Source organism: Corapipo altera, unplaced genomic scaffold, assembly GCF_003945725.1.
Source record: "Corapipo altera isolate COAL_440 unplaced genomic scaffold, ASM394572v1 0, whole genome shotgun sequence".
Classification (NCBI taxonomy): Eukaryota; Metazoa; Chordata; class Aves; order Passeriformes; family Pipridae; genus Corapipo; species Corapipo altera.
This window is the reverse complement of record NW_020884872.1, coordinates 69,963,939-69,979,408: the sequence shown is the minus strand read 5'-3', so window position 1 is coordinate 69,979,408 and position 15,470 is coordinate 69,963,939. Positions and strand designations below refer to the sequence as shown.

General features: G+C 45.1%; 1 long non-coding RNA gene across 6 annotated transcripts in view; it reads left to right on the top strand.

Moving 5' to 3' along the window:
* The window catches only part of LOC113951031, a 75,904-nt gene that overhangs the window by 45,895 nt on the left and 14,539 nt on the right, over positions 1 to 15,470 (top strand). For 3 of the 6 annotated variants that reach the window (XR_003529002.1, XR_003528999.1, XR_003528997.1), the window contains 3 exons: positions 5,766 to 10,110; positions 10,378 to 10,517; positions 11,064 to 11,239. This is a non-coding gene — a long non-coding RNA (uncharacterized LOC113951031). The remainder of the gene's footprint in view (positions 1 to 5,765; positions 10,111 to 10,377; positions 10,518 to 11,063; positions 11,240 to 15,470) is intronic. The other 3 variants (XR_003529001.1, XR_003528998.1, XR_003529003.1) reach the window with 3 other exon arrangements.

Here is a 15,470-nt window from a genome sequence, read left to right as displayed (position 1 = left end):
TACCTCCCTGAATCTGGACCCTTTGATTTAAGGTAGCTGCTTTCTTTCACCATGTCTCAACAGGCAGTAAAGGGCATAGCTTTAATTCCTGTTGGCTCAGTTGCATTAGCTCAACATGACTGAAAACCCCTCTTCACCTCCAGAAATGCAGAAGTGAATGTGGATCTACATTGGAAGCTTCTGCCTGTGTACTAAGTACCTTGTAATATTCAGGGATGTTTCCATATTGCCAAAAATATTGGTGTGATTTGCTTTTCTTTTTGACACTGTTTTGCTTGGAGAACCCAAATTATCTGTCCCAGAGAAGGCACTATTTATTGAGCTAGACTGCACATTTTCAGAGAATTTTCAGGTCTTGTGGTCTAGCCATATCCATTTTGGGCTGATTTTTAGTGTTTGTGTTGTGATTTAGGCCTCTGACAAATAAGGTCTGGCAAATGATGGTGAGGTGACTGACCCACCCAGCTGTTTTTATTGCTCTGCTGGCAAAGATTACGGTCCCTGCAGCAGAATTGGCAGAAGACAACGTGACAACATACGTCCAGGGCAGAGCTGCTCCAAATGGCATCTGAGTTGAAATCTCCAAGGACATGGGATTAGACTAGACAGAAGACTGTGAACTAGAGATATTCAGATGTAGTCTATAGTGGTTTATGCCCACCAAAACCAGCACTGCTTCTGTGCCTCAGGTCCTTACAGCTTTTACCCCATGTTTCTGCGCCCTCTTTGCACCAGAACTGGCAATCATCTGATCATAATAGGAGATGATATAGACAATTCAAGCCAGCCAAATGATTCACCTAGAAGGTGTGGAAGGGACTAAAGCACCAATAATTTCTATCAGATTAATCATGATACCTCTCTCTCAGATAATAGTAAAAGTGTCCTTGTGTCTCAGCTGCACTCCAGCCTTTGGTGGTAGAGTGGTATCAAGTAACAGAGGGTGATAATGTCTTCATCTGTTCATTTGTTTTCCAACCAAACAATAATCTGAGGGCAGAGTCTCCCCCAGATGCTCCTGTATGGCCGGCTAGCAAGGCCTCTGCTGCCAGGGATATTACCTCTTATCCTTTTGGGTAATCTCCATTCTGCCATGGGAGTAACCTGCCATAGTGGTGGCCCAGCTGTCAAAAATGGAGCTGGCATTGGCCCCTTGTCTCTTTCCTTTCATGAGTCAGAGAGTGGCTGGCCTGAGGCTGCCCTTACACCCTAGTGGAACAGCGAGCTGGAGCCACAGCAGGAGCAAGTTAGAACTGACTGACCTGAGCAATATTTCCAGGCTAAAACACAGGAGAGTTTTCCTCTCCCTGGCCTGTTACTGACATGGCAAAATTCAGTGAAAAAACAACTGGGCTTTAAATATATAGTGAGCCTTTCCCCACCCATTACCACCTAACTGATAAGCTGCTCCAGGCTATCTTGTTTATGAGTGTTTAATACCTCTTAGCATTTGTGTTTGCCTTGAAGCTACAGGCAGCTATGTGCTGTACTGTGCTGAATATTCGTGCCATAAGTACAAACAGATGTTTGAAGATCTGCTTTGAAGCAAACTTGACCCTCTGCATTCTCTCCCAAGACTCCTCAGGAATATTATGCATCACTATATTCAGAGCAAAGCCTTGAAGGGCAGGAAGAGAGGATACACATAGGAATAGTTAGGAACAGGAACACATAGTCACGTATCTATTGCATAAATGCTTCCAGCAGCACTTCGGACATCAGTTTGCATAAACGAATTTGCAGGACCTCATTCCTATAAAGCAGTTTCTGCTGCGTACAGATCTTTTAGGCTTGCTGGTCTGAGATCAGGCTCACTATCCAGATTCTTGTTGCCCTCAAGACCTATCGCCTACAACCCCAATAATTGCCCTGATAGCAAAAATCTCAGAGTAAGCAGAGATAGTAAAACCTGAGCCATGTGCATGGATGGCTCTTGTGCACTCATATTCCTTCTGTCAGCTGCTTATAGGGGTTGAAAACCTTCAGAAGGCAGATACAAGTGATATGAAATTGCCTGAGTTAAAAACTCGACTCTGAGTCGAAAACTCAGAATCAAAAATTGTGAGATACCCCATGATACTGCATGCCACGTGTAGAGTAATGGGTAAGCTTGCACGGCTTCTGCCTCAGGCAGAATGCAACAGAAAACCTGACAGGGAAAGGTAAGATGGTAGCGGTGAAAGCAACCAGGATTGGGTGGTGATTGCTGCATGGGAGGTTGCAGTCAAGACTCTAAAATGACTTAAACCACTGTTGTATACTTTTGGATTTGTTTCTTCTTTTCTTACATTTTGGAGGAGAAGAGGGTGTGTCTGGAAGTTCAGATGCTAGCTTGGGACTTAGGCCATATTTATCCAGGTTTCTGCCTTGCCAGTAACTCCCTTCGGTAAGCTGCTCCCATCCTTCTGCCTTTTGCCCCTCATTCTCCAAGGAAAAATGATGCTCCTGTACCCCTGAGATGTATAAGATTAATACTTGTGAGGCATTCAGGTACAGTGCGAGAGAGAACCATATCAGACCCTGAAGATGTTTGCTCTGCATTACCTTTTGACTGTAGACTGTGGACAGCCAAGGGGATCCTCCAGAGCACTCAATGTAGCTGACTTTCAAATGCAAAGCAGTGTTTGACCTGAGCTACACAGGAACTGATGTTGAGCTGTAAATCTCTCTCATTCACTCTGCAGAATGCTATCTCTTAATTCTGCTTCATTTCACACCTTTCACATTTCTTGTTTAAACATGAAAACTGTTCATATCTTTATTTATATAATTCATTTTCTTTTGCTAGTAACCACTCTTTTGTCTTGCCTAATTCCACTTCATCTGAAACCGTTCTTCCTCCTTTTCTCCTCCTCCTCATCTAGCTCAGGTGGAAACCACCCATCACTGGGACACTGCTAGAACTGTGTGAGCAGGTAAATCTCAGGATTTATATATCCTGCTTCCCAGCTCCTGCCTCCTACTCAGCACCCAGGTGAGGCTGAGGTGAGAGGTTATTCCTTCCATCTGTGCTGTTTTTGCTGGTTACAGAATAGGTCGACGTGTTCTGAGCAAGGAGTTGGTGAGCAGCTTGGTTCCTCCATGGGCTAGGCCTCTGAGAAGCACTGTGGTCTGAAACTGGAGCTTGCTGGAGGGGTAGCTGGGGAGAGAAGGAGGGGCAGGGGCAATAGTATGGGATCACTGTGAATCCAAGCCTTTAAAGGTCCTGTCTCTGCCCTCTCCTTATTTTTTTCCTTTCCCAATTTGTAAGGAAAGTCTAGCAGCTAAGAATCTAGGCTGGGACTCACGAGACTTACTTGATTTAGTTTGATTTCTTTGGTTTAGATATGTGAAACAGTATTTCACTCTAGGGGGTAGGAGTCAGCAAAGTCAGGAGTGGGAATACAGGACTAGAGCCAGTAAGGAGCTGACCACATCTTCGGCAAGAAGCTGTTAGACTGACTCAGTTGTAACATGCAACTGCATCTGCCAGCCAGTGGGGCCATCCATGTTGTCATCCCGTGGTCCTGTGCCCTCTTGCTAACAGTCTTTTCCTTCCCTTGTAGTGGTGAAGCTTGGAACAATGAAAGAGTCTAGTAAGGACTGTAGCTATGATCACAAAAGTATCTGTTTGGGAGCCTGGCAGCTGCTTGCTTTACCCCTCTTTACTCAGCACCCTCTAAATTGACCTGAGTGGAGAAAAGAGGCCATTTTGGGGGACAGCCAACTGCTGGGCCTTCTCTTGAGGATTTGTACATCAATGGTGTAGGTAACAACTCTTGTCAGAGATGGTGGTGCCTGCAAGTCATGTACAGCAGGTCTCCTTTAGGTAGCAAGGAAATTTGTGATGTTTTTGTTTGACATCTGCAGCCTCTGTGGAAAGAAGACAGTATGACTCTTGCCTTGCATTTGCAGCTAAAACCTTATCAAGGGCTGAAAAGAAAATGAACCTCCATTTTTTAATCTTCTGCAGTTCAAAGAGTGTTTTTCTAGTGTAAACTGAGAGGCGTAGGGCTCTGTGGGAGTGATTACCTACTAGAAATTTATTTTGCGTGGCTGTAAGTGGCTCAGCAAGATAGGATGGGAATAAAGAACGAGCCAAACCTCCAGATAACTCTACACGTGAGGACTCATTTGCCAGGTTCTTTCACTCCTTCAATCTCTTGTTCTTTCAAGACAAAGGAAACCTTTCCAAGGGAACTGACACCTACTGATAGTGTTTTGTGTTTTGTTTTTTAAAGAAAACCCAAGTTATGCTGGAAACTATGACCTTCCCAATTTTAAGTCAAACCAAATAAATATGCTTGGGGTTTGCCTTTTGTCTGTTCAGTACCAGCTTTTCTGTGCCCAACATGAGTCTTTTGAGAAATCCTCTAAGAATATGGAGGCCAGAAAGGCAGCTCCCAGACTCTGTTGCCTTCACAGTGGCTGACAAAACACATAAGAGCTCAGGCACCCAACAACGCCACATCCCAACAGGTCAGCACTCCATTTTTCCCAGTGCTGACTGTTCTCTCTGCAGGGTTTCCTGATCAATCTCATCTTTTAAGGAGGGACTGTGTCCAGTTCCCTTTTAGAAAAGACAATTTTTAAAATTGTCCTTGTGTGAAAGAAAATACTGTATTCACCAGCAGTGAAAACAGAGGGCTAGGTGCAGTCTGGCCTGTGCTGTGCTGATGTGATGAGGCTAGGCCATGAGTCCAGCAAGTTCTGCTCATTTCTACACTGTGTTTTGGTAAGCCAGCATGTACAGTATTTTTCCTTTACCTTAGAGCTTCCTTCCAGGACTCTGGCAGTAATTTGATCCTGCTTTGATAAACCATCATGCAGACACAACATGGAACTGTAGTCCTAATGACCTGTGTTATTTGAAAATCAAATGACACTTTCTGAGAAGGAAGTTCTTTAGTTACAGTGTTTTCCTGAGATAATTATATCAAGGCAGATGATTACCCTCCCCTGTAGTTTCATTTATTGCTCACTTTGTCTAAACTCTTGAATTCTATTGCACTGCATTCTTTTGTCCTGCTCCACCCCATCATTTCAAAATAGATTGCCTGTTTGTTTAAAAGTACAGCAAAAACTTTAAAGTCTTGAGGAGAGAGATGCCATGTATTTACTGTTATGAGGTACAGTTTGCCAGTTCTATTTCAACTGCCTTGTTGCACCAAATTGAGAAACTCTTTGACTCTTCATCTCCCCGTCTTCTAAACTAGCAAGATATAAACAGGAAAAGGGGGTGACACCTTTTGTTTGATATTGTTTGACTCTCAAGTCAGTTTGGGCTCTGATACTAATAACTTCCTGTTTTGCTGTAAGTCTTCAAACAAGTGAAGAGCCTGCATATGCATTCACTTTTCAACCTGAACTTAAGCAACTACATGACTAGCATGTTCCCAGGCTCTGGGCTACAAATTCCAGTTTGCTGCTTACCTCCAGGCCAAATTTTTAGAACTGGGAGTCAAATCGCTGAAAATCGGGTGCCTAAAGCCACAGTTGGTTGCCAAAATGCAAATGACCTGACAGCCACAACAGCCGAACACCTGCTGACCCCTATAAGAAGCTTGGAACTTGAGAGGGCAGAATCTATACAAATTAGACTAATTTCGTGTTTGAACTCAAATAAGGATCCTAATTTGAAATGCTGGACTGCTAGGGATGTGCTCAGAAGCTAGAAACAGAAAAGAGGATCTGCAAAAATATGGAGTAAGATGCATTTGTGTAATATCGCTTGTGCAAGATGCTTGTGAAATGTAATATGTATTGCATTGCATTGTTTTTCACAGACACTTAAAATACCAAGACTTTTTCTTTTCCAGCTATCTAAATAATTTTCCCTGTGAACTGAACTGCTTCCTCTGGATAATACACTGTTTTTCTACCTGCTGGAGAGGTGGAGTCCCCCTGAATGTACTGCTGCTCTGCATAACCAGGAACTGTCTCCTGAACACAGAGTAAGACAGAACAGCTTGGACTTAGCAGTCCTGTGAGATTTACAAATCAAACCAGCTAATCAAGATTTAAAACAGCTCTAGATTGAAAAGACTAGCAAGTGGTCCAGCTGTGAGTTAATTCATTAGTTGCAGTAAATATCACTAGAAGAGCTTGTCAAAAGGAAATGTGAAGCAGCTGAAAAGAATCATCCTTAAAGTGAATGTCATAGGCTTTTGCAGCTGTCATCCAGTGGACTGGAGATTCCAGGCATTGGAGAGAAAATGAGGGTGAAAGAAATAAAAATTTGAGTACAGAGGATAAAGTACTAGTTCCCACTGAGTGATTATAAAGGAAGCAATCTTACCACTACAGGGACCTAATTAGAGACTGAATCTCACAACTGTCTAATGTCTCCTCCAGGACTCTGAGAAACCCGAACTAGCTAACACAGTCCACTCAGACGAGCAGCACTAGGAGGCTCTGCTGCTTCAGGGCACACTGGAATTGCCACATTTATGTAGCTGTGGGCATTTTCCAGTGTTCTTGTGTCCTGTTCAGCACTCGCTTAGAACCAAAGCAGCAACACTGTTTTCTTGCCTGGCCAGCACAGCGCCATCTTGGTCCTACAGAAGGCAACAATGGGCTTCTACTACCACATACCTGAGTATCCCTAAGGAAAGGCATCAGGACCCTTTGTACCAGGCAAATATAAGAGTTAGTTGTCAGCATTAACAAAAGAGAATTTCACATTTCTATGACTGATCTGATGAATCACTACTTTTCTTGCTCCCCAAAATGTGTAGATCAGGTGTGAGTCCTCAGGCCTTCCTGGAGTCGCCAGTGCTGTCAGTCAGGGCTTGCCTGTATCAATTCACTTAAGCCTGGGTGCAGGGCTCAGCTCTCCCACCTTGATCCACCTATTGCTTGTGTGAGACACTGTCACCCTTCTTTCCATCCTTGTGGAAATGTGGAAACACTGGCCATAGTTTGAGGCTAACCTTTGGCAGCAGTGCCCACTGCTTTTCTAGCTGCTCCTTTCAGCTTCTGAGCTGCAGTGCATCACCTCATCATTGATGTGCCAAGCAGGGAACCCCCTGACTTAGGTTTTTTCTTTGGTGATTTCTTCTAAGCAGCAACAAGTTTTTGCTAGATTTTATTTATGACTGATCATTTCTGGCCCCTGGTCCTCAGTATTTCCCTCCTGGTGCAAGGAAGCGCTGTGACAGCAAGTAGCCATGCTCTGGGGTCAGCAGTGGGGTGAGCAAGGAGGAATCTTTTTGCCTGGTATTGCCATGAAAGGCACGTTTAATGTAACGCTGTCCCCACAGAGTGATTCTGTGCAGGTGAGGCTTCAGGGAAGTACAAGGATCTCTTCCAGTATTAGTGCTACTAGCAGTCACATTTTTCTGTAGCAGGATTTTCCAGGCATAGGGAAGGTCTGTGCCTTCTGAAACCACTCAGGTAGTTCAGTGCTCCTGGGAAGAAGAAGGATAACTGCACAGATGCATTGTGTTTGCAGGGACAGTGGTTTAGAGGTCTCTTCTGAAGCTGGGAGGAGGTAAGTGACCTGCCCAGAGAGAGCTCAGCCAATATCTGACAAGGACATTTTCATAACCAAGATAAATAAACAGATGCCTTTTTTGCTCTAGGGAAATAATTTCTTCTTTGCTACTAGCCTGAGACCATTCACTTGGCTTAGCCTGTATCTTTACCATATGAAACAAGCCTGAACCATTTCATTTGAGGTTGTTATTTATTTGGGTCAATATGAAACATTTCTGGCATTTCTTTTCCATTTTCCTGCCTTTATATGTTGCTGTCTTCACTCCTGTGTATATATTTTCTTCTCTATATCTCAGTTCTCCTCTCTTGTAATATTTTAAATCCTTAATTGCCTGATGCAGCAAATTGAGAGTATTAGTTACCTTCCATGACCACTCTGACCACAATGACTTCCTTTGCTTGACAAGGTGATTAATTTGTCAAGTTGAATGTTTAAGTCTGTCTGGAGTATCTCTGTGTATCTTGTGCAAGATTGCAGTTGCAGGTTTGTTCCTTATTGGACATGCTGTTTCTTCAGACACAGAATACCTCTGAGGGGCTTTTCTTCCCCCACTTCCCTACTGAGAGTGATGCTCCTGCAGTTTATACCAATGATCATATCCTGCATGTCCCCTAGGAGAGGGTAAACAGCAGGTGCAACATGGAAGCCATAGCATCAGCAGTGCTTTCAGATTGTACAGTGGATATAATTGAGGGAAAATAGCAAAACTCAAGTAAATTAAATGCATTTTGTAGCAGTTCCTGAGGGAGAACAGACTGCATTGTTTGTGAGCTTCTATCCAGGTCAAGCAGGCCGGATCTTCCACAGAGAAGTTGCTGACTTTGGCCCCAAAATATCATTGTTAAGGTAAGAAAAATATCCAAATTTCTCTTAATTTTTCCTAGTTGGTACATTATAAAGGCATTCAGACCACTGTAGACATAAGCATTCAGGAAACAACACTAAGCAACACAAAGAACAAAAAACAGTAGGTACTTCCTGAGAAGTTTGGAAAACTGACTCTTATACCACTGAGGGAGTGTAAGTCCTAACAGCTACAGTAGCCGCATGTCACCTGGGACCAGAGTGTGAATGATTCTTTTGTAATATTACTTGGTGAATGTCTCAACATCTTGAGCTCATTGCAGAAGAGAAAAAAAAAGCTGGACAGTGTTATTTTCTGATAGCACTGGAACATTAATTTCTCTGTGATGGTATCCAACTGTCTTGGGTATCTGAGCAGGCAGGTCAAAGGAAAGCAATGTGTAGACTTGATTTTCGAAAGCACCTTTTTCCAGTAAGTGTGAACTTATTTTCTTTTAGGAATAATATTTTTTCCTGGCATATTGTAACAGAAATAATAAAATAAACAAAAGCATAGTATACTTGTAAGATGAACCTCAGAGCTATACTGGGCAAGAAGCTGTCTCAAGGCAGCCTTTGTTTCCCCAGGGACTTGCACTCTAGCCACTCCCTGCCCTGGGCTAGTGTGCTGGGATGCCCTGGCCTGTCCTGTCCTGGTCTCCCCCCTGTTCTGTAGCTCTGAGCCCCGCCACTTCCTGTCCTCGGAAAGGCAGAGGTGGTGGAGCAGGCTCCCAGCAGCTACAGAGGAGCAGAGGGTCTCCATCAGGGCATCTCCTTGCAGGAGATGGAGAAGACACCTCTGCCATAGGGTTGCAGCAGGGGCAGTCACAGGCTTCCTTCTACAGCTGGCAGCACTCTGCTTTTTCCCATCATTTATTATCTGATGTCTGGTTTTGTCTGTTTTGTGCTGGCTTTTGGGACACCTCCTCCTTGGGCTGCCAAGGATGGTGGCAGTGTCCTCACACCAAGGGTATTGACCCCGGCCCTGGGCACAAAGCATCCATCCCCACTGCTTGCCTGACCCTCCCCTTGAGACCTACTTTTACTGGGAGAAACAAGGTAACCTCGCCACTGAAAATAGCTGGGACGGCGGCCAGTGGAGATTAATGGCATCATTAACGTTCTCAGTTTATTTATAGGCTTAAAAATGCCTCGGACCCGCAAACTGAGCAGAGTTGTTCTGTGTAACACAGGGACTGACAGGTCTCCTGCTTCTGCCTTTCCCCTTCCTACTATTTCATTCTAATTGCTGGGACTGTAAAACCTCAGGAGCAGGGACTGTCTCTCATTGTGAACCTACTCTGTAAACCTTCCTAACTGGGGGGATGCACACAGATACTTTTTTTTTCCAAGAATGCTGTATTTGTCTGGTCTCCTTCCTCCACCAACTCCTTCTGTGCACACTGTGTCCCATGGCCTTCTTTGGGAAAATTATCTTTTAGATGAATTCCTGAGGCACGAGCTGAGCGGTTGTCACAGGAATTTTCTGTGATTTTCTGCCTTGGGTTTTAAATTATGCGCTCTGTAAGAGGAGGGCTAAGATTCTCATAGCTGTGGAGAGCACCTAGGATATGTAGGGCCCTAGTGAGGCATGCAGATGCAATTAATGATCATGGAGGTCTTTCAACAGGAGCCAGCAGAGGCAACCTAGCTCCCAGGTCCCCCAGGAACCTCATGGGACTGGCAAGAAAAGAAAAAAACACCTCAGGTGTGTTGGCCCCAGAAGAGGAGTTTTCAGCACGTAACGTGTGGCCACACTGCCTGGCCTGTTTCCCAGTACTTAGTGAAAGGTAAGTGAGAAAGGAGACTTGTTGTCAGCAGGCACAAATCCAAGGGATTGGCTGTGTGACTGGTAGATGGCTTCATGGGTGGGAAAAAAAAAGTAAAAATGCCAGTAGGGAGCCCTTCCACCCAGAAATATGGAGTGCCAGCATGGCAGCTCATGGAGGTGATGTCACTTCAGAGGACAGCTAACTCTGCAGTTTGCTGATGGGTTTTTGTTGTATCAATCTGAGATAAACTCCTGTGTCAGTCTCTCCTTGGCCTTTTTCTTCTAGGGGGTGAAATAAAGAACGAGCAGAGAATCACTCAAACCACTGTTGTCTTTTTTTTCCCTCTGGGCAATGAGAATACTTCAGAGCAGAGTGAAGGAGCCCAAAATGGTAGAAGGAGGATTTCTCTGCCATGGCCACAACAGGTGAAGCCACAACCTTGGGAGGCCCTGATCCACCAATATCTGGTGTGTTTGAGGTATCTCAGGGCCTTGCTTTCCCCTTCCCAGCTTTCCCGCTTGGGTTCTTGGCTCCAGATCTCCTCCATCCCCCCTTGGCCATGCCCCAGCTCTCCTGTCTGGGGAGTACAGTGCCTGCTCAGAATCTCACTGTCCATGGCTGTTAAATGGGACCATGATGTGTTCAAGTGCTCAGGGCCAGGTTGGATGGGGCTCTGAGCAACCTGGTCTGGTGGAAGGTGTCCCTGCCCATGGCAAGGAGATTGGAACTACATGATCTTTAAGGTCTCTTCCAACCCAAACCATTCTGTGATTCTATATAGTCCTTTGAAGAACAAAAGCATGAGTGCAGATATTCAGCCATCCAAAGATCCTAACTGGGAGAGTATTTTCATGTCTGATATACATAAGATCCTGTATCATTTTAAAGGATTCAAGGAAAAGTCAGGTCATGTGCAACATCTGAGACAAAGTGGGGAAAAGGTAATACCTAACTGTATTTATTTATTCTAGGAAAGAGATACCTCTTACACAGTTGTTTCTCATCTAAACTCCTGAGCACCTAACCAGAAAAGTCAGCACAACTTTCTCACTTACACTGATGTCAGTAGGGGAGTGAGTCTTGTGGCAAAAGGGACCATCTGCATCTCAAACTAATTATCTGCTTTGAAAAGTGAATATACAAAGTGGTAGGTTTTTTTAACAAGGTGGCTAAGCCATTTCAGCTCTGGGACACATATCTCTTGGACGTCAGTGCTACACAGTTTCTGTGGGATTGCTCACCCCTGATACAGAAAGCAAGAGCTGGGATTTTTTTCCTGTTTCAATGGGCTACACCCAGTTGTAACCATATTTAACCTTCCTTTTTCTTTCTGCCAACACTGGGTGGCACTAAGTAACTCCTTCTGAAGTTTTACAAAATTGACTCTAAAAACTTGAATCACACTGACTTGGCTCCACTCTGTCCTGACAGCAAATGGTTTTGTGTGAGAAACTTTCGATCATATGGTTGTTGCATAGAAACGTCTGACTCGTATGGCATGTTTTGTAGTTCCCTGGTTTGTTAAGTTGTTAAAGCCCCTCTGAATCTCTGGCCTCACAGTCTGGTAAAGGTTCAATGTGCTGTTGGCCTTGAAAGCCATATTTCCTGTATTGAGTTGAGAATTGATGGAATACTTGAAAATAACTGTGCTTTATGCCAGAGGTTTAAATAAATCTCACTCAATGGTTGAGGTTGGAAAGCACCTCTGGGGATTGTCTAGGCCAAGATCTCCTCTGCTCAAACATGGTCAGCCAAAGCAGGCTAAACCAGGTGGTCCCCAAAGGGTTCCAGGAGTCCCTCACCAGCCCCAATGTCTTCTTGGCCTGGACAGTGCCATGTCTGCTGGCCACCACAGCCAGCTGCACACTGTAAAAGTCCTGCTAAAATAAATCAGCTTTAAAAGAAGCACACCTACAAACACCTGGCTTTCACCCCCACTGGCTGTGCTCGACCTACAAGTGCCAAGGCTCCCATTTTAGCAGCCTGTTGTGGCTCCAGTGGGCTTTGGGGGACCCTGGTGACTGATGCTGGTGCCTATGGTGATGGAGGGGGGAAAAAATCAGTTTGTCCTCAGAGGATATCCCAGGTCTAGTGGGTGGCATCTATGCCCATGATGGGGATTTGGAGCTAGATGATCTTTAAGGTCCCTTCCAACTCAAGCCATTCTATGATTCTGTGCTTTGTGGCCATTCTCAGCTAAGCCACCTGTGAAGTCCCACTGCCATGTCCTGGTAACAAACATTAGCGTTACTGTGTTTATATTTGTCCCTAGGAAGGTGTTTAAAATATAAAAGACCACAGATGGCATAACCTGATGGGGTCATAAAGATTTGTGTCCTGAAAGCAAGGATATAGAAACACCAATGATAGTAGTTAAAAATCCTTGATATGGAAATTAAGTAACCAAATCTTGACTTGGCCATGCTGAGGGCAGTGGGAGAGGTGTGGCTGAGGAAGAACCTGCCCACAGTGAGAGATGAAGTCTACTGATGATCCTTGGTGTCTCCAAGCAGAAGAGCAGGCAGATAGTAAGACCAGCTGGTGGCTACATTAGAGCCAGAGCAGAGATGATCATATATGAAGCACTACCTACAGCTTCCCTTCCCACTCCTGTTGCAGTGGGAAGGGAATCATGACTGGGCTTCGTGAACGAAGATTTGGGAAGGGCTCTACCCACGTTTGTCACAAGCGCGCTGGTGGCTAAAAAGGCCAATACAAGACAGGTACGTCTGGTTGCAAAAGGCACAGCAGAAAGACTCCTTAGGTGGTATGCAAATGTGGGTAAGGCCTTCGAGCCTGCGCAATGGATTTTTTAGGTGAGACGCAGTATGTGTGGAACTGAACCCACCCTTTAATCCTAAGGTTCATCTTCCAGGGCCGAGCAAGTTTGGACGGTGGCAGTGAGGTCCTCAGGACGTCGGTTTGATTAGAGTGACCTTCTCTTAGATGGATGGCCTTACAGGGCTAATTAAGCTCCATCTGCCCAGGTTTAGAGTTGTCCTTCTCTTCTGTGTGCTCCGAGGCTCTCCCTCTCATCTCCCATGAGGGCGCAGTCCGCGCCGGTGAACCTCCCCCTCTCTCTCTCCTTTCCGCACCTGGGGCCAGGCCCAAGCGCCCAGGGCCGGGGCCACGCCATGCGCCCGAGTTCCGGGCCAGGCCGGGGCCATGCCATCACCACAATGGCCCTGGTTATTCATTGTGGGAAGGTTATTCAGTGGGAAGGGAATACAAGTAGATCAAATGATTTCTGAAGAACAGTTTATTCATTGAAAAATACAATTTCTGTTTGAGCAAAGCTATCTGACAATTGGTGCGCAATCCATTTATCAGAATTAGCCCAGAAAATTAAAAACATCAAAATTACTTGCTTTTTTTTAAAAAAACCTTTTTTGAAGCTGATCTCACAAGGAAGCCTCAGCTGGAGTGAGGATTTACCTGATGTGCTACATCTTCAGGCTGTGGGACAGCCTGCAACAGGGCTCTTCTAATCCTCTTACTTGGAGTATAATGTTGTCTAAATTACTTACACTGTTTATTGGACCAGGTAGAGCAGAAATATCTGTGGGGCTAAACTGCCTGACCCAGAGAGCTGCCCTGGGATCTGGGAGGTAGTGGATGAGAGTAGTTGTGTCAGAGTAGAAGAGTTGGCTGCTCAGGGCCAGCCAACATGAGGTAGGTTGGCTCTGACTGCATGACATGGCACTTAACTCCAGCTTAACTTGGCCCTGTGTGTTGTGCCTATGGACCTAAGAGAAAACTAATATTTTTTTAGGTTTGGTGTTTTCTTGTCTCAGCATAATATGCCCAGGATAAAGAAGACAATGCTATAGCTCACAAGTGTTGGGATTCCATAGGGTGTGTTGCATGCCCTGAACTGAGAAATGAGAGCATTCAGGAGAGCTGGAGGATAGAAAGGCTGAAGGGACCATGCTGGAGGAGTATCATGAGGGAAGGGAGACAAAGCTTGTCCATGTCACTCTTGAAAGTTGTCCCTGGAGTAGCTATGCCCAGAGCAGCGCTGCTTGGCGGATGGAAGGAGCTGCTTGTCCAGGTCCAGAGGACAACATAGGTATGTGCTAACCAACATGATGGGAACAGTCAAGGATGAGGGCCCACAAGTCAGATGGGGAGTTGTTTCTGACATTGTAGGTGCATCTGACAGGCATATCTACATCACCAGCAACAAAGAGATGGACTCCAGCCCTCAACTTATGCTTATTCTCTGCTGGGCTCTCTGCTGACTCTAAGATCTGGTTTGGATCCCTACAAATAGCTGTTTCCAAGACAAATTCTATCCTCCGGAAGCAAGCTCTAGGCATGGTGCCTGTGAGCTCAGCAGTGCCATTCTGCCCTGGCCTGCTTGTATTGAGCAGCATAGGCGCGGCCAGGCTAAGCCAGTCTCCTGCCTTGCTCTCCTCTCTCTCAACATGCCTCAGGTGCTGCCTGGCACACTGGGTGTGATACTGCTTCTAGGAAACTTTTTTTAAAATACTTTTCTATATGAGAAACAGAAGGGGGTTGAATTTTCATCCTGTGTGCTCTGAGCCTATGTTGTAGGCAGTGGGTTATAGTGGGTGATAGCTTCTCTTCATAGGCCTTGGGGCTGAGGACAAAGTCTCCTTGGGAATCTGTCCTTCCATTTCTGTGAGGGGTTTGGCGTTGACCTGTACCATGCATTTTTAGCTTTTAGTTTGACCACCAAACAGAAAATCAATTATTGGCAGATCTGCCTTGTCAAATAGACAAAGGCCTAGAGAGGCAGAAGGTCTTTGGAGAGAGGCCCTGGCTTTTCAGGGATCATGAGGCTTTGCACAGAATTCAGAGGATGAACCTCACTATCCAAGAGGGTAACTTGAGGAAAGGGAGTTGCATAGGATTTTTCTGTTGCTGTAGGAACCTTTACTGTAATTCAGTTCATGTTGATTAACCCTGGATGCTAGATTCTTAAAAAGTGATTAGTGATATCATACTGGAAACAGAAACAGATGTGCCATCTGTTACGCAGTGTATGGGGTTTAGAGGGAGGTTTTTCTGAAACGTAGTTGATCATGACACTGAAATGAGACTTCACTGCTGTCATCTTCCCATTATGTCCCCAGAAGCTAAGTATCCCTTTGAATGTATGAAAAGAACTGGTGGAATTTGCTGTCAGTGGACTGGTTCTGTAATTCTGGCCAGTGAAGAGGTTGAGAGCTGAGCTCAGCCTTTAGAGAAAGCCACACTATAGGACTTTGCATCAGAGACACTTTCCAAACACCTGAAATCCCAGATCAGGAAATCCGAGCTTCATTCTGAACTTGTGCTTTTGCCTCAGACAATCTTTTCCCTCAGTGAAATGTAAACACTGAAAGGTTATAGGTGGTTTTTTTCAATCCTTC